This window comes from Vipera berus (genome assembly GCF_964194415.1).
Source record: "Vipera berus genome assembly, chromosome: 5".
Taxonomy (NCBI): domain Eukaryota; kingdom Metazoa; phylum Chordata; class Lepidosauria; order Squamata; family Viperidae; genus Vipera; species Vipera berus.
In genome coordinates, this window is record NC_138207.1 from 94,149,408 (window position 1) to 94,175,134 (window position 25,727).

Sequence of the window (25,727 nt, forward strand, 5' to 3'; positions counted from 1 at the left end):
ATCTGGCCCGCGGGCTGGCAGTTTGACACCCATGCTCTAAGATATCCCATGCTCTGCCTCCTGCCCCTTGGTTTCCCCAAAACCCTATGGGCCTCCTCTATAGCCCACCCCATCACCATTTGCTTACTTACATTTTGGCGAGCTCAGGAAACCAGGGTAGGGAAGGCTGCTTCCTCACTGGGCCTCGTGGCACAATCAAGAAGAAATCCAGCCACTTTTGCTTCCTTTGCAATCCTTTCCTCTTCAGCCAGCATAAGCTATTCCGATTTCTTCTTAGCTCCACTGGCGCTAGTTTTAATAGTTTTAAGAAGATATTGTGGTGGTTTACCCTGGCTGGGGAGGAAAGGATTGCCACGGAAGCAGTGTAAGACTAGTGTAAAGTTAGCGCTTATAAAGCAAAGAAGAAATCCAATCTTTTTGCTTCCATGGCAATCCTTTCCTCCCCAGTCAGGGTAAATCACTACCAATTTATGCTTGCTGGGGCGAAAGGATTGCCATGGAAAGAAAAGAGATCAGATTTCTTCTTCGTGATTATGCCACATGGCCCAGCGAGGGAGCAGCCTTCTCTACGCTGTCTTCCTGAGCCCGTCAAAAAGTAAGTAAGTGAATGGCGATGGGAGAGTGGGGGTGGGGAGGAAGGCATAGAACTCAGTATATTGGCAAAGCAGGCCAATATACTGGGTTCTGGGGACCACTGAGCACCTGGCCAGGCAAGGTGGGAGGAATAGGTGAGTGGGTGTGCTGAATCATCTCTGCAGTCGGTCAGAAGGGTGAATGACCATGGGGCAGGGGCTACAAAATGTGTAACTTTGAAACAGATTCATATTTAGCATTTGAGGTGTGTGTTGTAACTTTGAACGTTCGTTGAATGGCCTGTCATACCTCAAGGATTACCTGTAGTTCTTTTACTTAAATAGTAATAGTCTTGATTTTAACATGGGTCTGTGTAAGGCACTAGAAAAAGCGAGGGAAGTGCAGGAGAGACAAGCAGACAGGAAGAGTACCCCCCCCAGAGGGAGTTCAGAGTAGGAGACAGAGTATAAGGTAAAGGTAAAGGTTCCCCCGCACATGCATGCTAGTCGTTTCCGACTCTGTTTCAAAGCTGAAGAGCCAGGGCTTGTCCGAGGACGTCTCTGTGGTCATGTGGCCGGCATGACTAGACGCCAAAGGCGCACGGAACGCTGTTACCTTCCCACCGTAGTGGTCCCTATTTTTCTACTTGCATTTTTACGTGCTTTTGAACTGCTAGGTTGGCAGAAGCTGGGATGAGTAACAGGCGCTCACTCTGTTACGCGGCACTCGGGATTCGAGTATACCTGTCCACAAAGTTTTTGAACCTGTGGCAACCATGCAAAATGCTGGGACCCAAGTACATAGGACCTCTCCCAATTGTCCAGATCATAAATATGGTGACAGTGAAATTAGGACTGCCTAAAAGGCTCAGGCACATCCATCCAGTGTTCCATTGAAGTCTATTGAAACTTTCCGTAGCTCGGTTTTAAGACCTGCTCCGAAGCTACTTCCCCCTCCAATCCTAGTGAAAGGAGAGGAACATCTTGAGGTCAAGGAAATTCTTGACTCCAGATACTACAAAAGGAAGTTGCAATATTTAGCGTTATGGAAGGGGATATACTCTTTAGCAGATGCAGAATGAGTGGCAGCAAAAGATGTTAGGGCATCTAAACTTATTCACAACTTCCACACCAAACATCCCACCTGGCCCTGGTAGGATGTCGAAACAAAAAAATTCTATCTAATATAACCTCATGTATGTTTGCTCTCTTGTAGAACTGATCTTTCTTCTGGAGGGTTGACATGTCATGGCCGACTTGCTGTGTACTTTTGTTCATAACCAGACAACAGAAATCAGGGAGCGGTATGATTGTAATGTATGGGTGGCTGGTAAGGAATTGAGGAATTCATGTGCACCGTCTGTGGCCTGGGAAAATCTCGACATGTCAAGGTCAAACGATGAGAGCCTTGTGAGCCAAGCAGACTGTTTCCCAAACCAAAGAGATTGCACTGGATTGGTGGACTGGACAGTGCATAATGTCCCTCCACTGACATTACAGACCATGATTTATAAAATCACAATTAATGGGTTTGTGGAATTAAGCCCAAACCAAACTACTTTCTTGGGATGATGATGATGACATGGCAGAAATAACAAACATGGAAGGGAACAAAGGAAAAGAAGAAAAAGATGTATTCAATCACACTCCTAAAAGACTTGGTGAAGAATCAGGTCTTCAGGGTCCTTCAAAAAACCAGTAGGATGTTCAAATCTTGGGAGGAACTTCATTCCAGAGGGCAGGCATTGTGACACGAGAAGGCATGCTTCCAGGGTCGCTATAGATGGCATTCTTTAACTGACAGAATCAGGAGCACAACCTTGCCAGATTGGACTGGCTGGGCAGATATGGTAGGACAGTAGTCCCTAACCTTTCTGGCTCCTTGAAGCAGCAGCGGTGGTTGTGGATAGCGCTGGGGGGCAGGGGATGGTTTTGCATGTGCAGATGGAGCTTTGTGAGGCCTTTATAGATAGTAAGTAGCATCTTGAATTGTATTCAGAACCAAACTGGCAATCAGTGCAGCTCATGAAGCAGAGATGTTACCTAAGCATAGCAAAGCATGCCAATCACTACCCAAACCACTGCACTCTGGACCAGTAAAGCTTCTATGTGATCTTCCAAAGCAGCCCCATTTAGAAGATGTTACAGTAATTTTTTAAATTTTTTTTAATTTTAATTCCATTTATATCCCGCCCTTCTCCGAAGACTCAGGACGGCTTACAAGCTTAGCAGTAGCCTTCATTCTATGTATATGCCTGCTTATTAGGGCTTTCACACACACACCCCAAGCGGCATTATTACAAAGTCAGCTTAATTGCCCCCAACAATCTGGGTCCTCATTTTACCTACCTCGGAAGGATGGAAGGCTGAGTCAACCTTGAGCCTGGTGGGATGCGAACCTGCACTAATTGCAGGCAGCTGGTGTTACTTAAGGAGGCATTAGCCCACTGCTCCACCAAGGCTCTTAATCAAGCCTTCGGGTGACCAGGGCACGATAGCAGTGTGAAGGGCCCCTCAATCTAGGAAAGGGTGCAACTAGTACACAAGATGAAGCTATGCTACAATTTAAAAATGAAGAAATAAAAAAGATAATTAAAGAATATTACAAGAAACTGTATGATATAGAAGAAATTCCAAGAGAGAGAATGAGCCAATATCTAGAAGAAAATAACCTTCTGAAACTTCCAGAAACTTTTAGACTAAGTTAGAGTTAAAAATTACAATGATGAAATAACAGAGGCCATAAAAAGACAAAACAAATGAGAAAACACGGGGGCCAGATGGACTACTGGCGGAGTTATATAAAACCCTACAAGATATACTAAGTGAACCACTGAAAGACATGCACAATGAACCTTTGTTGGAAGCTGAACTCCCAAACACATGGACAGAAGCAAATATTACTTTAATACTAGATTTGACACAGATAAAAAATTATAGACTGATATCGTTACTGAATGTGGATTATAAAATTTTTACTTCAGTAATGGCAGGGAGACTGAAAAGATACTTAATTGAATTTATACATTCAGATCAAAATGGTTTTTTTACCAAAGAGACAAATTAAAAACAACTTAAGAGGGAAAATGGATGTATTGGAATATTATGAACTACATCCAGGGAAACAAGTGGCACTAATATTTCTGGATGCCCAAAAGGCATTTGATAATGTTTCCTCGCCACTCATGATTCAGCAATTACAAATAATGGATTTTGGACAGAACTTTATAAATATAATAAAAACAATATACAATAAACAGAGAGAGTGATCGTGAATGGAGATTATACTGAGAACTTTGAGATAAGAAAAGGCACAAGGCAAGGATGTCCATTATCTCCATTGTTAGTTATTTTTACTCAGGAAGTCTAGCATATTTATTTAATATCTAATAGAAATATTAGATAAGATACAGAAATTAAAGGACTAGAAATAAAAGACAAAACATATAAACTATAAGCATTTGCTGATGATTTGGTATTTATTTTAGAAGAACCTTTGGAGATGATTCCTAAATTACTGGGAAAGATAGAACAATATAGAGAAATGGCAGGATTGAAAATAAACAGAGAAAAAACCAAAGTAATAGCTAAAAACCTTACAGATAAAAAAAATGTCAGGAAAAACAGAATTACAGATATTTCAAAAGGTTAAATATTTGGGAATACATTTAACAGCAAGATGTTCATAGATAAAAGAAGATAATTATATAAAATTATTGAATCAAATAAAACTGGATTTTGAAAAATGAAAAAACTTGCAACTGTCAATACTAGGAAGAATTGCCACAGTGAAAATGAATGTACTACTGAAAATATTATTCCTATTTCAAACAATACCTATAAAACTTGAGATTTTTTTTTAAAGATTTAAATTCACTAATTTTGAAATTTGTTTGGCAAGGTGAAGGTGAGTACCTCTAAATTTTAACTTTAAAGCCCAGGGGGGTAAAAGAAATGTGTGTATGTTTCTGCGTGTGTGAGTGAGAAGACCTTTTTCCCCAATCACAGTTGGATTTTGCTCCCTCTGGCCTTTCCTAGCCGCAGAAAGGATCTGTTCAAGTTGCAGACCCTGGAAAGAATGGGGGTTTGGCCAGAGTGCAGGACCTTTTGTTAAGGAAAAGGGAGAGACTGTGTGAAAAACTGTGGAATGAGAAAATTGGATTTAGGCAACTAGCTGGTTAAGCCCTGTAAGCAAAGCAAAGCAAAGTTAGGAAATTAAGCCCCGGGCAAGGAGCGTCCCTTACCTCTGGAAAGCAAGCAGAGGTCCTCCCAGACATTTGAAGTCTGCAAACAGCGGTGGTGAAAAGTGAAGGTAAAGCCGGTAAGAGCGTCCTGTACCTTCTGCAGGGGAGCAGAAGGTCCTCGACAGACCCTTTTTGGTCTGAAACCGTGGTGGTAGATCCCTAAAGGAGCGTCCCAGTACTCTGTGAGGGATCCAGAGTGCTCCTTGGGTCCCTTTTTGACCCAAGAAAAAACTGTGGAGGTAGGCGGAAGTCTCTCAAGGAGGCTTCAGTGCGCCAAGCCCGATAGAACCAAGGTGGGTTCTAGTTAAAGGGCCGAGGTAGGCTCCCCAGAAAAGCTTGCTTGAGGCCTGGGACGGGAATCAGCTACCCGTTCAGGCAGGTATGAAAAAGAGATAGGTAGAGAAAATATATATAAAGAAAATGGACTTTGCTAGGGCTTTGCTGGGAAACCAATTGACTAAATAAAGGTACTCAAAGGGAAAATAAGAAATAGTGATTCTCTCTCTTTCTCCCTCTCTCTCTCTCTATGCAACCACGTGGTATGTTTAAAATATGTGCCTTCCCTAATTTAACTGAGATTTATGGTGGGAATGACTAGGATGTGTAAAATTAAGACTTCTGTTTCCTTTTCTGTCCTCTTGTCTTTTTCTGTGTAATATGTGTGTCAAAGTCTTTGTGTGTGAGGTAAATGTGACTGTTAACTGTGTCTAATCCAAAGAGAAAAAGAATTTTAAAATTCTGCTAGAAATTCTGCTTAAAATAAGCTACCAAAAGGAAAATACCCTCACTCTGTCTGTCTGGCCAACAAACAGAGTGAAGAAAAATGTGTTTGTTTTTCTTCTCTTTCTCTCTATGTACTCTTAAGAACAGCCCAAAGTTACTGTAGCAGGAGGGAATGTTTTTAAGTTCATCTGCTGGAAAAGTTTCACTCTTGCATTTAATAAGAATGATAAAGTTGGAAGGGACCTTGGAAGTCATTTAGTCCAACCCTCTGCTTGGGCAGGAAACCCTATGCCAACTTTATCAAATGCCTTACTGAAGCCCAAGTAAATTGTATCAACAGCATTCCTCTGGTCCACTAATTTTGTCACTTGATCAAAGAATGCAGTAAGATTTGTTTAGCATGATCTGTTTTTGACAAACCCATGTTGGCTTTACAGTAATGACTTTGTTTGCCTCTAGGTATTCCGTTGATTTGTCGTCTGATTATCTTTTCCAGAATCTGCCCAGGTGAGGTCAGGCTGATAAGTCTGTAGTTTCCTGGATCTATTTTTTCTTTTCTTTCTTTTCTTAAGAGAAAAAAAGGAACTATATCAGCTCTTTTCCAGTCCTCTGATAGTTCCCTAGTGCTCCAGGATCTTTGAAAAATATAGTTCAGTGGTTCTGAGATCATATCTGCCAGTTCCTTGAGAACCTTTCGGTGTAATCCATCTGGTCCTGGTAAATTTGGAAAGGTGCTCACTTGCCATTTTCTTGCCTATCTTAGTTTGTGTTTCTAATCTATTTTTTATGTATTGTTTTCGATAACCTTTTTTTTGTGTAAAGAGAGAAAAAAAATAATGTTAAATGTTCTGCTTTCTCCCTGTTGCTTGTCACCTTCTTGCCACAATAATTTAATTTTTTATTTTTTCTTGTTGAAAGAAGTTTTTTGTTATTTTTGACTTTGGTCACAAGCCTGTTCATTTTGAGCCTTAACTTTCCTCACTTCATGTTTGCAGGCTTGGGCTATTTGCTGATATTCTGCTTTAGTTATGTGCCCCTTTCCACTTTTTATGCTTGTCTTTTTTATCTTTCAATTTATCAGAAAATTCTTTATGCAGCCATGCCAATATCTTTTGAGAGCTGTTATTCTTTTCCTTTGTTGGTATTGTGCTAAACGGTTTTTACAAAATTTCCCAAGCTTTTTAAATTGTTTTTCCCTTGAGGATTCTCATCCATGGAATCCCTCCCAAGCCCTCTCTAAGTTCATTGAAATTAGCTCTTAAAGTCCAAGACTCTAGTTTGACTATGTTCTATTGCTTATGCTTCCTACATACCTTAGTTAGCTGACTAGCAAAAGGTTCATCTATTTCCTCTGTCTGGATGGGTGGCCTATAGTATACACCTATGGCAATGTCATTCTTTCCTTTTTATTGACCCCAATGCATTCAAGATTTTTCATCATTGTTGTGCTCTATTTCTGTGGAGATGTAGTCATTTCTTATAAAGAGAAACTCCACCTCTTTTATTTGGTCTGTTTCCTTTAAATGGTTCCATTTGTGGGTTTCATCCCACCAGGCTTCCATAATGGCAACATTATCATATCTGCCCTCATTTGCCTGAGCTTCTGGTTCACCCTGTTTACTGTTCATACTCTGTGCAGTGGTGTACAGATATTTGAGTCCTTTATGACTGACCCTGTGTTTACTTTCTATATAACCTGTGTGTGGTGCCTGAGTTCCCTTTATTTTCTTATCACCTGTTTTTGCACTTACTATTAAAACTTTGATTTTGCTTGACAGTAAGGTTGACATTCTTGTCCACACATACGTCTTTGTTACATTCACCGCTAACCCTGTAGTTTTTGATTGATAGGGACAGGGAAGTTCTGTATCAATTAACTCAATGTCCCCATTGTTTAGTTTAAATATTCCTCCAGAAAATCTGTAAGTTTATTGCAGATTTGATGGATGCAAACTGTGTTATTATTGTTGTTGTTGTTTCACTGGACCAGTTACAGACGTGACTAATATAACCTAAGTCCTAACCCGTTAAAAATGTTCAGTTCAGAAATGAGACTGTTGGGAGGAATTCTCCCGTTCAGACTCTTCCAGCTGGGATTCTCACAAGCAGCACAGAGGGGAACAAATAGAATGGGAAGCCAGCTACTGGAAAAATAGGTTTGATCACAGAGATTAAAGTTGAGTGACAGTTCAGCATGAAACCCCAGCTAGTGAGACAGAATTGTCCTAAGCATGAGTTCTTATACCTTTTCATGGTTTCCAAAATTGTCATTTCTTTTGGTGAGTTTAAATTTGTCTTTTCAGACTTGTTGGTCAGTGTCTATTGTTGGGTTTGGGTTAATTTCTATCTCAAATCTGTCTAAAAGGTGTTAACATTTGCTCCAGGAGGGATCCGGTGTTAATTATTTTATTGTTGTGTATCTTTTGTTGTTCCTATTCTAATTCTATCAGTTCTAATTGCTGTTAGTCAGTTCTGCATTCCCTGTAGCCAATGTGTGTGTTAAGTGTTTGTTCATTTAGCCTCAGGCTCCCACTGAGTCAGACTAGTTATTGGGTTATTCCTGTATTTGCCAAGATATTTTTTCTATGGGATGAGGAGGGGATGTCCTTCTTTTATGTTCTCTTACCAGAATCTTTAACAACTGCAGTATTAATGCCTTTTCAAAGCTCTGTCCGCAAATTACCCCCCTCCCAATTCTTATCTTTTTGTTCTCCATGCCTTTGTCTGCCTCTCCTGGGAGAGTCTACCCAGAAAGGGGGGAGGAGCTCTTGTTCTCATGTCTTTCAGCTCTGCACAGATGACACCCCCCCCCAAACCTCTGACACAGATGCCATGGAGCCATGGAATTGAGTTTTGAATCCAGCCATCTACAAAAAAGCCACCATACAACCTGAGGGAGTCCCAAGTTCTACCAGTCCCCCAGATACCTGTGAAAAGCTGAAGGAAGGTGCCATGGGACCCCACGTGAAGCCTTAGAAGAAAATTGGACTATGGGGGGAGGGTGGAAACTCATTGTAAAGTTTTCTTTCTTGCTTCATTTGTATTGTAATAAGCCAGTTAAATGTATTTATGGAGAGATGGCATTTGGGAACAGTTGGCACAGCAAGTCCTGAACACCTTGGGACTTCTGTATGGTGGGAGGAAAAATTTATCCAGAATGTTTGTATTGCCTGTTTGTATTAGTAGCTACACACACACACACCATTTAGAATCACATTGAGTCTCCCTTCTACTTACCTTCAGTAAAGCTCCAACCTCCAGTAAAATTCCAAGGGGGAGGGAACCAAGACCCCTCAGGTGATTTGCAATTCATATGACATGAGGAGGTATCAGGAAAGAGATCTAAGCCCTGAATATCTTGCTCTGGTGGACTCAGATTGGGCTCACTATGTGCAGTTTAAAGGATGGAATGGCCTTGCTTGGATACTGGCTAACATTAATTGGACATTACAAATTACAAACCTGGATGTGCTGAATTAAGAGCTAAGGCAGGAAACAACTCTTGAAAATGGGCAGCCAGTGGTTAGGTGCTGAGGCAAACCATGGCTGTGAAGATTTTTGGGAGCAATGTGCAAACCTGACTGGAAGCTAAAGGTGACATCCAACATTTGAAAAATAATTGGCACAGAATATTGGTAACTATAAATTTCTTTTCCACCTAATTTTTGCCCTGACTTTTAGAACTTTATGGGCAGGAATCCTTTTCTGCTGCCTCCATTAGTGTTTCTTTTTGCATTAACCATTTAAAGTTTGCTTACCAAGTATCCCTGATCAGACCAATTTTAATCTTGTGCCAGTAAGTGTGTCATTCACACACTTAGGGCACAAAGGGGGGGATTGTGGGAAGTCATCTCCCCAGAGAAGGAAATATTAAAAGGGCAGGAAAATACATTTCCAAAAAAGAAGTTAAAAGGCAGAAAAGCATGCCCAGGTTTTCTTAATAGCCCCAAGTCTCCCTCCCCCAAGCAGAAAACAACTCTATAGAAATGCAGATGTAAACCATTCAGGAAGGTTGAAGCTAAGAAGACTTCTAAAATCTACATACCCCAGCCCCAGGGAGGTGGGCTGGGACAGACAACCAGCAAGAATCCTAGAGTGGCACACCTAGGCTCAGGACAGAATACATGACAAAGGAAACAAAGCTTGAAACAGGAAATAACTCCAGACAAAAGAGTCCAGGGGGTATAAAAACCCACTACCCACATGTGCTCAGCCCTTCTTTTCCTGTTGGATCCATCTTTCTGTCTGCCTTTCCTCTGCAATAAACTACAACCTTCTTCCCAAAGCAGTTGCCATGTTTATTCCCCGCTTGGAGGAACCATGATGGAGACTTTTCTTCCCACAATATAAAATTAGAAAAATGGCAAAATTTATGGGAAAGAAATTACAAACTGACAATGTCAACTGAGCCTTGGTGGAGCAGTGGGCTAATGCCTCCTTAAGTAACACCAGCTGCCTGCAATTAGTGCAGGTTCGCATCCCACCAGGCTCAAGGTTGACTCAGCCTTCCATCCTTCCGAGGTAGGTAAAATGAGGACCCAGATTGTTGGGGGCAATTAAGCTGACTTTGTAATAATGCCGCTTGGGGTGTGTGTGAAAGCCCTAATAAGCAGGCATATACATAGAATGAAGGCTACTGCTAAGCTTGTAAGCCGCCCTGAGTCTTCGGAGAAGGGCGGGATATAAATGGAATTAAAATAAAAAAATAAAGAAAACTTATATAAAATGTTTTATAGATGGCACTTGCCTCCAGCATGACTAGCAAAAATGTTTAAAAATATGTCAGATAGATGTTGGAAATGTAAACGTAAATCAGGCACGTATTATCATGTTTGGTGGACATGTGATAAAGAATTATTGGAAAAAGATACATACTTGGCTAGAAAAGATGTTGGAAGAACAGGTAGATTTTAAACCTGAACTTTTTTTTATTAGGTATAATGCCAGAAAAGACTAACAAACAAAGCCTATATTTGATTTTGCATGTCACAACAGCGGCAAGAATTTTATTTGTGCAATATTGGAAAAATGAAGGAATACCATCAGATGAAGAAATAATCAAAAAAATACTAGAATGTGCAAAGATGGACAGATTGACTATGAGACTGAAAGAAGAAGAAACAGAATATTACCAAACTTGGGACTTATTTTACTGATGGCTAGAGGAAAGAATAAAGGATTAGGAATTAAATAGGTATTAGTGAATGTAAACTCAGACAGCACATTGGTTGAAAAATTATTATTGTATGTATGAGGGGAAAAATAATAAAAACTTTTTTTAAAAAAGATTAAGCTATGCAAAAGCCTTCCCAACCACAGCTGTCAACTGTCATCAAGCAGGAGCAAAGAGTCCAGGAACACCTCCATCCAAGGTCAAAGCTACAATATCTCCAACTGACTGAGTCTATGTCAAGCATGAACAATCAGACCTGCATAGCTTCCAGTTCTGTTCCCTGGGACAGAACCTCAACAGCCTCACTTGGCCAGTCCAGGATAAGAGCGATAATTGGATATCAACAATATATGATGATACCAAACCCCAAACTGGCAGATTCATGTAGGTGTTGAAAAAGAAGTGAGAAAGTGAACAGCTAGGTTTTGAGTTTACCAGTTTTATTGTTTTGTTTCTATTGTTTATACATGTTGTTTTATCCTTTGGTTGTGAGTCACCCACAGTTGGGTTTTTTAAAACAATATTTTTTATCCTGCCCTTATTATTTTTATAAATAATTCAAGGGACAAACATATCTAATATTCCTTCCACCTATTTTCTCCACAACAACAATCCTCTGAGGTGAATCAGCATAAGAAAGAGCATGACAGATCCAAGGTCACCCAGCGGGCTTTGATGGCTAAGGCAGCACTAGAACTCACCAACTCTTGATTTCTAGCATGATGCTTTCATTACTAGCCCAAACTGGCTGGCTATATAAATGTTTTAAATAAATAACTCTAAGCATACTTCTTTTACAATGCTTCTCCCTAAAATGATGAAATACGCATTGTAATGTCATAATGCACGTTCCAGTTTTTTGTATTTGGGTCACAACATCACATGCAAATATATAACAAGCAGACTTGTGTCACAATCCTTGTTTCAACACTTGCCCCCCTGTGGGCACCCATGATTATAGACAAATATTACTTCTCCATATTGATAGACATGTTTACCCAAAGAAATAAAAAACTGGATACTCCTTTCCTTTGTACTCCTAAATCCATGCATCCACATATCCACAATACTGGTATAAATTTTTAATATTTATTTATAATTGTGCTTTTTTTCCTCTCCTGTTTTGTGACCTTTGTGGAAAGGTTCAGGAAGAAAAACATGAACACACTGCTGTTTTAGAAGAGTCATTTCTGCCACGGCTCCCTTCCTTTAAATCCCAAGCACTCTTTCCTCTGCGATCCATGCAATTCATTAACTGCATAAAAAATAGAAACAATGCAAGTAAATTTAGGTGATCTTAAATTTGCATTTAATTTGGGTATCCCTTGCAAGCATATTCAGGGCAAATGGTGGCACTGGAATAAAATAAGCACATGTTGAAAAAATATGCCCCTGTATAGTTAAGGATAAAAAAAAATCCAGCCTGTAGAACATTTTCATGTAAATTAACACTTTTTACATTTTTATTTTCTTTAGATATTTCAGCTCAATTATTTCCATCTCAATGACTTTTCAAGTAATTTACATTTTGAAGTAAAGAATGTGAAAACCTTTCAGAGTTAACTTACCAGAAAATCTGCATTTACTTTAATTGGAGGGCAGGAAGCATTTTTGTGCTTGGTAGAAAGAAAGTCAGTGGCACTTAGATTCAGCTGTCTGTAAAGTGTTGTGTTTCACATATATCACTTCTCCCAGTCATATTGTTATGAGACACCAAGTGGAATTTCACTCAATTATTCTAACTATGGTCAATTATAAATCAGCCACATCACACTTTTATGTTTGGATAATTATAAAGTAGATAATAAATATTTTGTAACATGCAATGGCAATTAAGAATCTGCTATAAATTGAATATCCAAAAGGAGATGCAAGCTCACATAAACATTGATGATCTGGAACGTAAAACATTATGCCTTTCCCTCTCGCATTTGCACAATAAAATTCAGTCATGTTTTCTCCTGATCTAAAAATAACGGATACCGCTAAGTAAATAATACTCCCATATATATATAGGTTTAGGAACAGAAATATATAATACAATTTTTCTGTTAGAATGACAGTATCCTAGATTGTAATGAGGTTTCTTTCACATATCTAACACATGTACCGGTATTTGCCCAACTTGCTTTGACCCCTTGAAAACTGAATCACTTATCTGAAGCTTCTTAAAATATTCATATAATAAAAGGACAAGCTTTTTTCAATTAAAAGGGATATTTCTGTCCTTTTGTGACTTATTTCTCTCTTGAAAAGAAGTTAAGTGGAGAAACAACTCTAGAAATCACCTCACAGTACTGATTAGAATGGTAATATCTTAACTCATCAAAATAACAAAAATAAATGAGCCAACAGGAAACAACTCAGAAGAAGCAGACACAATTTCTCCATACAAAGTAAATACATAATAACCCATCCCTCTAAATTAGAATTTTAAGGTTACCTGATATAATTATTTTAAAAATACACAGAAAGCCACAAAGGAAAGCAATTAAAAACATGTTTCAAGCAGTATGATATCAGAGCCTATTAGGGACCATGGAAGAAACTATTGGTAAAAGGAATGAGAGGACAAAAATATTCTGTATAGCAGCAATGCCAAATCAGAAGAAATGATACTAATAAGGCATTTTCTCAACTCCTTTGGAAAACTAAGCTTTGTCAACTCATGACAAAGCTATGATTTAGAGCCTATAGTGGTTTGCTGGTTAATGAGTTTTCATTCCTGTCTAATATGGTCAAGCTACAAATTTAAATAACTTCACTGATGGAGATCTAATAGCACCAGATAGGTAAGCCCTTAGCAGGGAAGAAATTTAGAAGTGCAATATGCCTTTTATTACAGAAGGCTGATACACTAATAACCAGAATCTTCACTGAAAATATTGACAGCTTGTTTTCAATCTGCTGTATGACAGTGATGGTGGCAAAGAAGCATTTTGCCACCACTGCATCTTTGAAGTGCCAAGAGATTTTCTGAATAATTCAGATTTTCTGCAATCTTGTCCAACTGTAAATATTGAGGAATTTTTGTTGTGACATTTTCTGAATGTTTTCTGAATAAAATTGCCCACATATTCTGCATTTTACACTGCTAATAATGATTCATTACAACTGCCTTTGAAAACTAGAAATTCTCCAAATCGATAGACTTCCAACTCCCAGAATTCCTAATTAGAATAGCCATTGCTGAGAATTTTGGAAATCAAAGTCAGTCCGTTTGGAGGTATCAGGTTTGAGGAAGACACCATCTATTCTATTGTATGTGGTTTGAGGTTAATGAATGAATCTTACTTGGTGAAAATGCACAAGTGGTCATCTCCTTAAGAAAGCCAGGACCATCTCGTTTTGATGAATAATGTATCAACTCATGAATCCCAGGAGATCAATTTGGCTCTGTTCAGAGTAGTTCACAACTGTTGCCTTCCTTCATTAGCTGTGATCAACAAGTAATATCTGGGGTTTTTTCCCATCACTGTTGCTGTAAAAATGGTACAGCTGAAGACCCTTGTTCTGGCCACATAAATCTTAATGGCTGCTAAACGTAATAAATATTCCCTTTCTGGAAACAAATTTCTATAGTAACATATGGCTGTTTGGATCCAAAACGAGAAAGGTGCTGCCCTATCGTCACCTCCTTAATTCAAAGGCATAATTTTCTGAGACTATCTGGCTACTGTATGAGCCCAGGAAAAATTTATGAGAGGTTTGCTTGTCACACCCCTGTCAGAATCAAAGAACCTTTTCAGATATGGATCATAACAGTTGCACAACCCTGATACTTGAGAATAAAAGGGCCTACTATTCCAACTACAAGACAAAAGCCCCCAAGATACTTCTATTACAACAATTTTTAGACAGATGATGATATTAATTTGTTGCACAAAACAACAATCTTATGGCATTAGAAACTAACCAATATATTATGGCAAAAGCCTTCATGTTATGGCTGAATGATTACCCTGCGTCCGCTCATATTTAATAAGAAATGGGTAGAAAACAAAGCAACGAGATCAGGAAGACATAAAGTGCAAAAAGTACTCTTAATAGTGTTAAAGCCTAAATATAAAATGTTATTAAAAGAAGGCTCTTGAGGAAATTTGAAATTGCTGAAATACAATTTAGAAATAAGATCTAAGACTTGAATCAAAATAACAATGTTTTATCTCATTGTGCTGTTATTAACTTTCCAACCCAGGAGAGTTTTCATTAACAACACGGACACCAACAACTCTACATTTGAGCTTTAACAAATTATACCATCTGTCAAACTAAAGGATAAGATTTCTTGTCTCGGAAATGAACTTTTTTTATCTTTGAAGATGCCATAGAGGTGGCGCTTTTGAATAACACTGAGTTTCAAGATCAAATTCTGTGGAATTTGATACCTGATTTTTGTTTGGTTCTTCTGATAAATTATGTGTTCCTAAACAAAAAGTACATAAGAGATCCTGGCTCTCAAATACAAGATATGCCTGGCCAAGATGAGAAATAGAGGGACGGTTTCATGCCTATTACAATAACTGCCAAAATGATGACATGGTGCCCTGCCATCACCTATGCTGCAACTAGGTAGTTGTGTTGTGACACGTGTCATCATGTCCCCCCTCCCCACCCCATTGTGGATGCCCATGAATGGCTAACTCTAGAAAGTGGCCTTAGAAAGCTACCATTTAAATCCATGGCACATTTGCTTTGGAGTCCACTGCAGGGCTGTGCCCTGTTCCCTGGCACTTATTCACTTGAGTGAGATCACCTGGGATATGAGCTAAGAAATCAACACTATGCTGATGAGATTCATTTTTTTTTCTCAGATGAGAGAGTAGGTGTGCTCAGTGAGTGCTTGTAATGGATAGGCTATGTGCCAGTAAGTTAATGAAATGGAAGCACTGAGGTTTATCTACATGAGGGAGTCATCCTGTTTTCTCAAAAAACCAGTGGGCAAGTGGGTGTTGCTTGACACAGCTTTGTTCATTCTGATTTAGTGTGATCTGTGAAGCCAGCCATCAGTTTGTAAACCATGATTTTGTAGTATAATATCCCAAGAAACCATGGGCTAGCAAAACATGATGTAAATGAATGTGTTTTATGTTGATCAGGATGGAATACAAGTACTGGTTTTGGCTGTACAGATAATTCTCACTTCATTTTTCCTACTTTTTTATCATTCTTAGTACCTACAAGATATTACTGCAACATATTATGTGTTGCACTACTTGTAAGATACTTCAGAAATTGAAATTAGTTTTTAATATAGTGTAAGATTACCATATAGTAGTAACACTGTGGTCCTTCAACCACTCTCACTCAGTTCAGACTGCTGCTTCTGTTCTCTAAATGCTGCATGGTTCAAATGTTGTGCTCATATTTTTGTCATCTTTTGTGTTTTCAATTGTTTTATTTAATTCACTATTATTTCCACATTGAAAGCTAATATGGTTATTTGGCGTGTGAAATAGAAAATAAATTATTCAACTTAGTCATTAAAACCAAGATTTTTTTCGATAAATCTTTGCTTAGTGTAACGCTTTTCAGGCGGCAGGTCTTCAAAAATCTCCACCAGACTTAATACAAGCTATTATTTCCTATTGGAGCAGATATGGATGTAATCTGGACCCTTTTTGTGCACCCCCCTCCTATTCTACGACTGAGCAATGCAATGCTTCTTTCTCACTCACTAAGCATGTGGTTCTTTGCCATTGGTATTTCACATCCCCATTCAACAAATCATACCAAATTCCACATAAATGGTATTGTGCTTCCCTTTCCATTCCCCCAGTATATCAACGCAGTGTGTTTTCACTTCCAGACTTGAGCCCTCCAAAATTCAGACAGGTTGTACACGTATTGAGTGCACTGAGGAAGGCACCCCTTAAGTTACTTCCCTTGTAGCCACTTCCAAATCCCCCAACTATCCCAGCAACAGTGAGGGGACCAAGAGGGCAAGCAATCGCACATTGCAACAGAACAATGATCATTCTAGCCTAAGTTAAAGGATCGGGCAAGAGGCGATGTGCAACCTTTCGGGACTCCCGTGAGCTGAAGACGCAATATTTGGGGAATCCTGTTCCCTGCTTCGGGACCGCACCTGAACTCGGGGCGCCGGGCAAGGCACGAAGGGGAGAAGGAAAGCCGCAAGGAAGAGCGGGGACCCCGCACTTGGCACTCTCCAGAGTAGCGTCCCGCATTGGGATCCATTCCCGCCAGAGCCCCCATGGCAGGTGGTGGTCGCCGTGGCTATTACCGCTGCCATATTGGGAGTGGGGAGCGAGGAAGGAGGGGACAAGCAACGGGGGCGCTCCTTTCTCCCGAGCCCCTCGGCCAGCCCTGCTCCCGGGCCTGATCGATCCTTGATCGATGGCTGAACAGCTGGGCTTGGAGCGCCCCTGGAAGGAGCGCCGCCGCCGCCGCCGCCGCCTCCTCGTCTCCAGCAGCTCCGGCAAGGACGTCGGAGGAGCCCGCTGCAGGAGACCCCCTGCCCTTCGCCCGCCAGCCCGCCGGCGCGGCGGCTTACCTTCTCCCGACGACGTGCGGCAGAGCCCAGGCAGGCGCCGGCGAGGCGCTCCCCCTCTGCCTAGCTCCCGCCGGCGGCTCCTCTCTCCCTTTCCCTCTGCCTCTGCCCCGTCCCTGCCGCCCGCGCTGGGCCTCCCCGGAGCGCCGGGAGCCCCTTGGTTCGGCCGGAGCCGCCGGCAGGCTCCCTCGGCTCGGCCCCAGCTCAGCTCTCGCGAGCCGCGCGTCAGACCGCCGCCATCTTCCACTTGGAGGCGACGGGAGGAAGCGGCGAGCCGAGCCAGGCCAGGCCAGGGAGGCGGAGAGCGCCGCCTGTCCGTCCGCCCAGTCCCGCCTCTGCCAGGCTGGGGCCGACGCCGAGGGGAAGGGGGAGCCGCAGACGACGAGGACGAGAGCGCTGCCTCCCCATCTCCTTCTCGGCTGCCAGGCCAGCGGGCTCTCTCGGGAAGGAAAGGCCATTTCTCGTGCCGCCGCGGTTCCCCAACCGGGCCGTATCCGCTGGCGCTTTATGTCGCCCCGTATTACTGGGGCACTTTCAGGCTGGGTCGCCTGGCTGAGCGGCCGGACGTTCATGAGCGCTACGTCCTCTTTCTAGAAGACCCGAAATAGGAATCCCTCAGGGCTCTAATTTCAACTCCCAGCCCCAAAGAACAATTCTGTGAGGAGCAGAAATTACTCTTTAAAAAAAAAGAGGGGACCCAAAAGAATACTGAAATAGAACAATTTCATAAGTATATTTGTTCTTTTAATGGCTATTTCTCACATTTAATACAGAGACTATGACATTTATAGGTGCAAGCTTTCATAAATGCCATTATTTCTTTGATATCTTTCAATCAGAATAAAGCTGGAGAGGACCTTGGAGGTCTTCTAGTAGTCCATCTGCGAACAACTAGAAGCAAAGTTATAACTAGAAGCCAGCACAGGTTTGTTAAAACAGAGCACGCCAAACCAATCTTATTTCATTCTTCAACAAAGTGACTAAACTAGTAGATCAGAAAAATGCTGTGGACATAGTATACTTAGACTTCAGTAAGGCATTTGATAAAAGTAGACCACATCCTACTCCTTGGTAAAGTAGAAAATGCTGGAATAGACAACATCACCACCAGATGGATCTGTAGCTGGCTGGCAAACCATACTCAACGAGTAGTCCTCAATGGCCCCACATCCACACGGAGAGAAGTAAGCAGCGGGGTATCACAAGGTTCCATCTTAGGCCCAGCACTCTTCAATATTTTCATCAATGACACCCAACTGACAGAAGTAGCCAACACTCCAGAAGACAAACTCAGGATCCAAAAAGATCTTGACAGACTTGAACAATGGGTCCTATCCAACAAAATGAGTTTCAATGTTGGAGAAAAGCAAAATTTTACATTTAGGCAGGAAAAATCAAGGGTACAAGTACAGATTGGGCAAGACCTGGCTTAAAAACAGTAACTGTGAGAGGGACCTTTGACTATGAGCCAGCGGTGTGCAGCAACAACCAAAAAAGCTAATACAATCCTGGATTGTATAAACAGGCATAGAATCAAGATCACACAAAGTATTAGTACTGCTTTATAAAACCCTACTAAGACCACTCCAGGAATACTGCAGCCAATTTTGGTAACCATATCACAAAAAAGATGTTGAGAGTTTGGAAAAATTCAGAGAAGAGCAACTAAGATGAACAAAGGCCTGGAGATTAAAACATATGAAAAACAGCTGCAGGACTTGGGTTTGGCTAGTCTAAAGAAAAGAAGAAATAGGGGAGACATGACAGCAGTATTCCAGTGTTTGAGTGGCCACCACAAAGAAGAGAGGGTCATGTTATTCACCAAAGCACCAGAGGGAAGGACAAGAAACAATGGTTGGAAACTGATCAAAGAGAGAAGCAACCTGGAATTAAGGAGAAACTTCTATTCTATTCTATTCTATTCTATTCTATTCTATTCTATTCTATTCTATTCTATTCTATTCTATTCTATTCTATTTGTTAGAGATTAAATTTGATTTGGGTGACAATATTATATAATGGAGTAAAAGCACCTTTAAGGAGTTAAACGGCCTTAGGGTGTGGCTGTAATTATTCCATATAAAAGAGAGTTAGATGTTACACGTAGTTGCTCTTGTATATGTGTTTGATGTTAGTGTTTGGATACCTCTTGTTCTCTTGTTTGCAAACTTGATATTTATTCTCTCAAGAATCAACTGCTTGCTACAGTGTATATTGTTTTTGATATTGGTAAGCAGTTTTTGTATTTTGATACTATGTTTTTTATGGACTGACTTTTATGTGCATGATACTGGATTGATATTTGGACTATTTCTTACTGTGTTTCTTTTTGTTGTCTGAGTAAAAATAAGTTATAAAACTCGTGTTAGTGCATTACTGTTTGCCTAAAAGTCCCAGTACAACTTCCACTGTGTATTAACAATACTCTGTTAAACAAACCATTTTTTCAACAACATATTCTAACAATGGTTATGGGCCCAGATCCAGTGTGGTGCTGAGGACAGGCACAGTATTGTATTTATATTTCCTAACTGAGTTTTTCAAATTCAGACAATGGCACAAGGACTATTCAATCCATTCTGCATTACCCGGCTTAATGGGTCAAACTACGTATCCTGGTCTACACAATGTAGTTTGTTATTACAAAATCAAGGTCTTTGGAAAATAGTCCATAATCCTCCTGATGTAACTGCCTGGGATCCAACTAATGAAGAAGATAACAAGAAGATTGTAGACTTCAATAAAGACAATGATAAGGCTTTATCTATCATTGGGCTAACATTAGGAGACCAACAGCTAGTCCATGTGCGTGGAGAAGAATCTGCTGCTAAATGTTGGGCTAAGTTGAAAAAGATTTTTGTTCGGGACAGTGTTGGTGCTCATATAAATCTTACCAGAAAGCTATTTAGAGCTAGACTGGAAAAGAATGGCGATATGTTAGCTCATCTTAACTTTATAAAAGCAACTTTGTTGGAACTGCAAGAAAAAGAACTTATTTTCTCAGAGCTTCACCAGGTTTACATCATTTTATCATCATTGGATGAGAGCTACGATGCCTTTGTATCGTCCTTGGAGGTTTTGTCCAAAGAAGACCTAACTGTTTCTTCAATAACTGGAAGGTTGTTGGAAGAATCAAGATGTCGTGTGGAGAGAAAACAGTTGAGAGAGCCATTGCAACAAGAAATAAAGAAGACTGAATCTGCTTATATTTTAAGGAGATGCTTTAATTGTGGGTTAAAGGGACATATTGCTAAGTTTTGTCAGAATAGTAATTGTCAGAGAAAGGAAAACCATAGAAAGAATAAAAAGCTGATTAATGTAGCTGTAGCTAATAGAACTACTAATAACCACAATTGGTGGGTGGTGGATAGTGGAGCTACACACTGTATTTCAAAAATAAAAAGGGATTTTGAGAATATAAGGTCTAGTAAAAAATATATTTCTATGGCTAATGGCTGGAGAGTCAAGGTCTCTGGAGAGGGTAAGGTTTACTGTTCATTTTTAAAACAAAATTTGGAAATGCTATATGTTCCCAGATGTGATTATAATCTATTATCAGTTAAGGCATTATTGGAAGCAGGTTTTAAAGTTACTTTCCAAGGGGAGGAATGTCTTATTCAAAAGAATGAAGTGAATTTAATAGCTAATATGAAAGACGGTTTGTTTGTAATTAGCAATGATCCTATTATAATGGCTACTACTTGTACAAATCAAAAACCACATGATGAATGTATTCATTTATTACATAGAAGATTGGGTCATGTGAATTTTAATACACTAAAAAGAACTGTAGCTTTGTCTAATGGGTTTAAGTTAAAGGCTTGTAAGAAATATCTGCAGTGTAACGTATGTGGTAGAGAAAAGAGCAGGGCATCACCAGCTAATAGGTTAGATGGATTTAAAACCACAACTCCATTAGAACTGGTATTTATGGATTTGATAGGTCCTATGAAACCCAGTTTAGGGGGTGCTTGCTACATATTAAATATTCTAGACCATTATAGCAGATATGGGTTCTGTTATCTCCTTACGTCAAAAACTGAAACTATACAAACAATATCTAATTGGCTCAAGTTTGTACAAAGGAAAACTCAGTTAAATGTAAAAACCATAATAACAGACAATGGAACTGAGTTTGTTAATAAACAGTTCAATGAGCTGTTAGTTTCAGAGGGAATAGAGCATAGACGTACAGCTCCTTATAGACCTCAGCATAATGCATTTGTTGAACGGAGGGGCCAAACATTGCAAGCTATGATTAGATCTATGATTGAAGATTCTGGTTTACCTGATAGCTTATGGGGAGAAGCAGCAAAATGTGCTAATCATATTTTAAACAATGTGGTTAGTTCAGCTACAGGTAAAATTCCTTATACCTTATGGTATAAGAGAAAACCAAATCTTAGTTATATTCACACATTTGGGACACCTGCTTGGGTACATATTCCAAGTTCAATAAGAAATAAAGGAGAACATAGAGCTAAACAATTATTTTTTGTTGGCTATGAGTTAAACCATAAGTCTTATCGGTTCTGGGAGAAAGGTACTAAAAACATTTATTGTAGTTCTAGCGCTGTTTTTCAAGAACAGTCAGGCTGGGAAAGGGTAGAAGATATTGTATATATTCCTCAACAAGATTTAACTAACTCCTCAAATGAAAGTGATAAAGAAGAGGAGGAACCTGCTAGAGAGATCAAACAAGAACCACTGATAGTGGAGACAGGAGAGGAAGAAGATAATAATGTAAATGTACCTATAAGTCCAATAATTCTCAGAAGGTCTAACAGGGAAAGACGGCAGCCTGATCGTTTCGAGGCAGGTTTAATTTGTCAAATAGACATTGAACCTTCTAATGTTGAAGAAATAAAAATGTATCCTGAGAATGAAAGAAAGAATTGGAAAGTAGCTATGGATAAAGAAATAAAGTCTTTGCAAGATCTTAATGTTTATCAAGAGGTTAAAATACCTAAAACAGAAAAGTTAATTGGATGTAAATGGGTTTTTAAACTGAAAGAAAGTGTTACAGGAGAGGTAATACATAAAGCAAGATTAGTTGCTCAAGGATTTGCACAGAATAATAGTGATTATGATGAAGTATTTTCCCCAACGTTAAGAGCTTCCACTCTTAGGGCTGCTTTAGTTTGGGCAACAAATAAGAATTATAGTATAAAACATGTAGATATTGAAACTGCTTATTTGCATGCAACATTAAACCATGATATATATATGAAAGTTCCATCAGGAATAGAAAGTAAGGTAGGGTACTGTTGGAAACTGAATAAGAGTTTGTATGGTTTAAAACAGTCAGGTTATGAATGGAATAGATGTTTAGTAAAAGAGTTAAATAGTTTGGGATTTAAAGCTAGTATTGCAGATCCTTGTTTATTTATAAAACAGCAAAATAGTGAATTATCATTGTTATTATTATTCACTGATGATATTGCTATTATAGCAAAAGATGAAACAGAAACTGAAAGAATAATTTCAGGGTTAAAAAGAAAATTTAGAGTAAAAGATCTAGGAGCTATTAGTCATTATCTAGGGCTGGATATTGTGAGGACTAGTAAAGGATTTAAACTGTCTCAAGCTAAGAAAATTAATGGTTTGCTGAAACGTTATAATATGGAAAACTGTAAACCAGTAAAAACACCTATGGTTCAAGGTTTTGAGAGTTCAGCAGATAACAGCAATGTCTTTGATAAAAAGATATATCAATCATTAATAGGCAGCTTGATGTATTTATGTAACTGGTCAAGACCTGACATAGCATTTACAGTTAATCATTTAGCTAGATATTGTGAGAATCCTACAACCAGATGTTGGCAAGGTGCGAAAAGAGTTTTAAGATATTTGAAGCACACCATACATTATTCTCTATATCTAGAGCCAACAAAGGAATTGGAACTAAAAGCATTTGCAGATGCTAGTTTTGCATCTGATACTGTAACCAGGAAATCCACTTCAGGATTGGTTATATTATTGGGAAACGCTTTAGTAGGATGGAGGTCTAACAGACAGAAGCATATAAGCTTATCAACAACTGAATCCGAATTTTCTTGTTTATCTTTATTATGTACTGAGCTATTGGTATGGAAACAATTATTGTTTGATATGGGTTTAAATTGTAATGAACCAATAAAAGTGTATGAAGACAAGCAGCTATAAAATTAGCAACTAATGCTGCAGTGAAAACTAGATCAAAACATACGGATCTACGGTATCTAAATGTCAGACAATGTGTTAAAGATAATTTGATTAAACTGGAATATTGTGCAACTGAAGATAATATTGCTGACCAGTTTACTAAAGCTCAGGGTGCTATAAAGCATAAATCTGTTTGTGATATGTGTAATTTGAGATTGTAAAAATATGTGTATAATATGCCACCCAAAAGGGGAGATTGTTAGAGATTAAATTTGATTTGGGTGACAATATTATATAATGGAGTAAAAGCACCTTTAAGGAGTTAAACGGCCTTAGGGTGTGGCTGTAATTATTCCATATAAAAGAGAGTTAGATGTTACACGTAGTTGCTCTTGTATATGTGTTTGATGTTAGTGTTTGGATACCTCTTGTTCTCTTGTTTGCAAACTTGATATTTATTCTCTCAAGAATCAACTGCTTGCTACAGTGTATATTGTTTTTGATATTGGTAAGCAGTTTTTGTATTTTGATACTATGTTTTTTATGGACTGACTTTTATGTGCATGATACTGGATTGATATTTGGACTATTTCTTACTGTGTTTCTTTTTGTTGTCTGAGTAAAAATAAGTTATAAAACTCGTGTTAGTGCATTACTGTTTGCCTAAAAGTCCCAGTACAACTTCCACTGTGTATTAACAATACTCTGTTAAACAAACCATTTTTTCAACAACATATTCTAACACTATTCTATTCTATTCTATTCCTATTCCTATTCCTATTCCTATTCTATTCTGAATAGTTGTATCCTTCCATCAATACATTCCAGTCATGAGTTTCATCCCACCAAGTTTCAGTAATGTCAACTATATCATATCTGCCTTCATGTACTAATACTTGTACTTCATGTACTAATACTAATACTGTTTGTTCCCTAAACTTTAAGCGTTGGTGTACAGGCATTTAAATCCTTTATCGGTCTTGGGTATGTTACATGTTTCTTACATCTCATACTTTGTAACTGAGATTTCCATCCTTTCCATCACTCTCTACTTCATTATGTCTTTCTTTCTTTCTTCTTTCTCTTTCCTACCTCCTTATGTGATTGGTTATCTAGTGTTTTTTGCTTGGAATTAGATTCTAAAGGTTGTGAAGATTGGTTCCCCTTCACCCTCAATGTTAGTTTAAAGCCCTTTTGCTAAGATGAGCCAGTCATTTTCCAAATATATTCTTTCCAGTTCTTGTGAGGTACAATCCATTCCTTGCCAGTAGCCCTTTACGTAGATAATGCAGACCATGAGCTAGGAAGCCAAAGTTCTGTTGATGACGCCAGTTTTTAAGCCAGTGGTTCGTTTCTAAAATCCTTTGCTCCCTCATAGGTTGTTGGACTTTTATTGGAAGTATAGGTGAAAACACCAGTTGTGCTCCTAATTCTTTAACTTTCTTCCTTAAATGTTCGTAATCGCTTGTTATTTTCAGATTCATTGTTGTGTCATTGGTCCCCATGTGTAGGAAAAGAAGGATAGTAATCCGTGGGATTGATATTTTTTTAAAGCCTTTGGGTTATTGTAATATTCAGCCTGTTTGGATATTTGGGCTTTGTTATAAGACTGCTAAATGTTCACAAACATATGCAGACAGAAGGAAAAGTACCGTATTTTCCGGCGTATAAGATGACCCGGCGTATAAGACGACCCCCGACTTTTAAGAAGACTTTCAAGGTTTTTCGTCTTATATGCCGGAAAATACTTACATGCCCTGCCCTCCCTGTCCGTCGCAGAGACTTCTGCCGGCCCCCAAGGCGCAGCGTTTCCCGGGCGGCAGACAGCGCCGGAGGGCAGCCGCCACCCCGCCACGGCCGGCGCTCCTCCTGCTTCCCCCCCAGGCCTTGAAGTTGAACTTCTCCCATTGGGCGCAGGGCGGGGCAGCTCCGCCCGCAGCCTCTTTTTTAGAACTCATGTGCTGCTTCCCTCTCACCATTGGCCGAGGTGCGCTCGGCCCGGGCTCCCGGTCCCTCTTCCCGGCCGGCTTCCCGCCCTGCCCCTCATGGAGCTGGACTGGGCGTGCAGCCTCTCGGTGTGGCTGCTTTTCCTGGGCAGCCTGGCGGTGCAGCTCCTGAGCTCGGACCTGTTGCTGAGCCGGCTGCTGCTGCTGTGCATGGGGCTGCTGGCCGTCCTGCAGGCGCTGGGCCAGGCCGTCCTGCCGCTGCCCCTCAGCGCCGCGCTCACGGCGGCTGCCTGCTGGCTTGTCTCGGCCAGCACCGCCCGGCGGAAGCGCATCCCTGCGGGGGGGAGAGCGGTGCTGGTGACAGGTGAGTCTGGCGGGCGCGAGGCCCTCCCCTCGGGCCAAGAGCCGACGGGC

General features: G+C 40.0%; 1 protein-coding gene across 1 annotated transcript in view; it reads right to left on the reverse strand.

Annotated features, from left to right (window-relative positions):
- Positions 1-17,470, reverse strand: part of NDST2 (N-deacetylase and N-sulfotransferase 2) — a 79,807-nt gene extending 62,337 nt beyond the window's left edge. The window contains exon 1 of the mRNA XM_081329002.1: positions 17,227-17,470. The gene's annotated coding sequence lies outside the window, so the exon portion shown is untranslated. The remainder of the gene's footprint in view (positions 1-17,226) is intronic.
- Between the last annotated feature and the right edge of the window lie 8,257 nt (positions 17,471-25,727).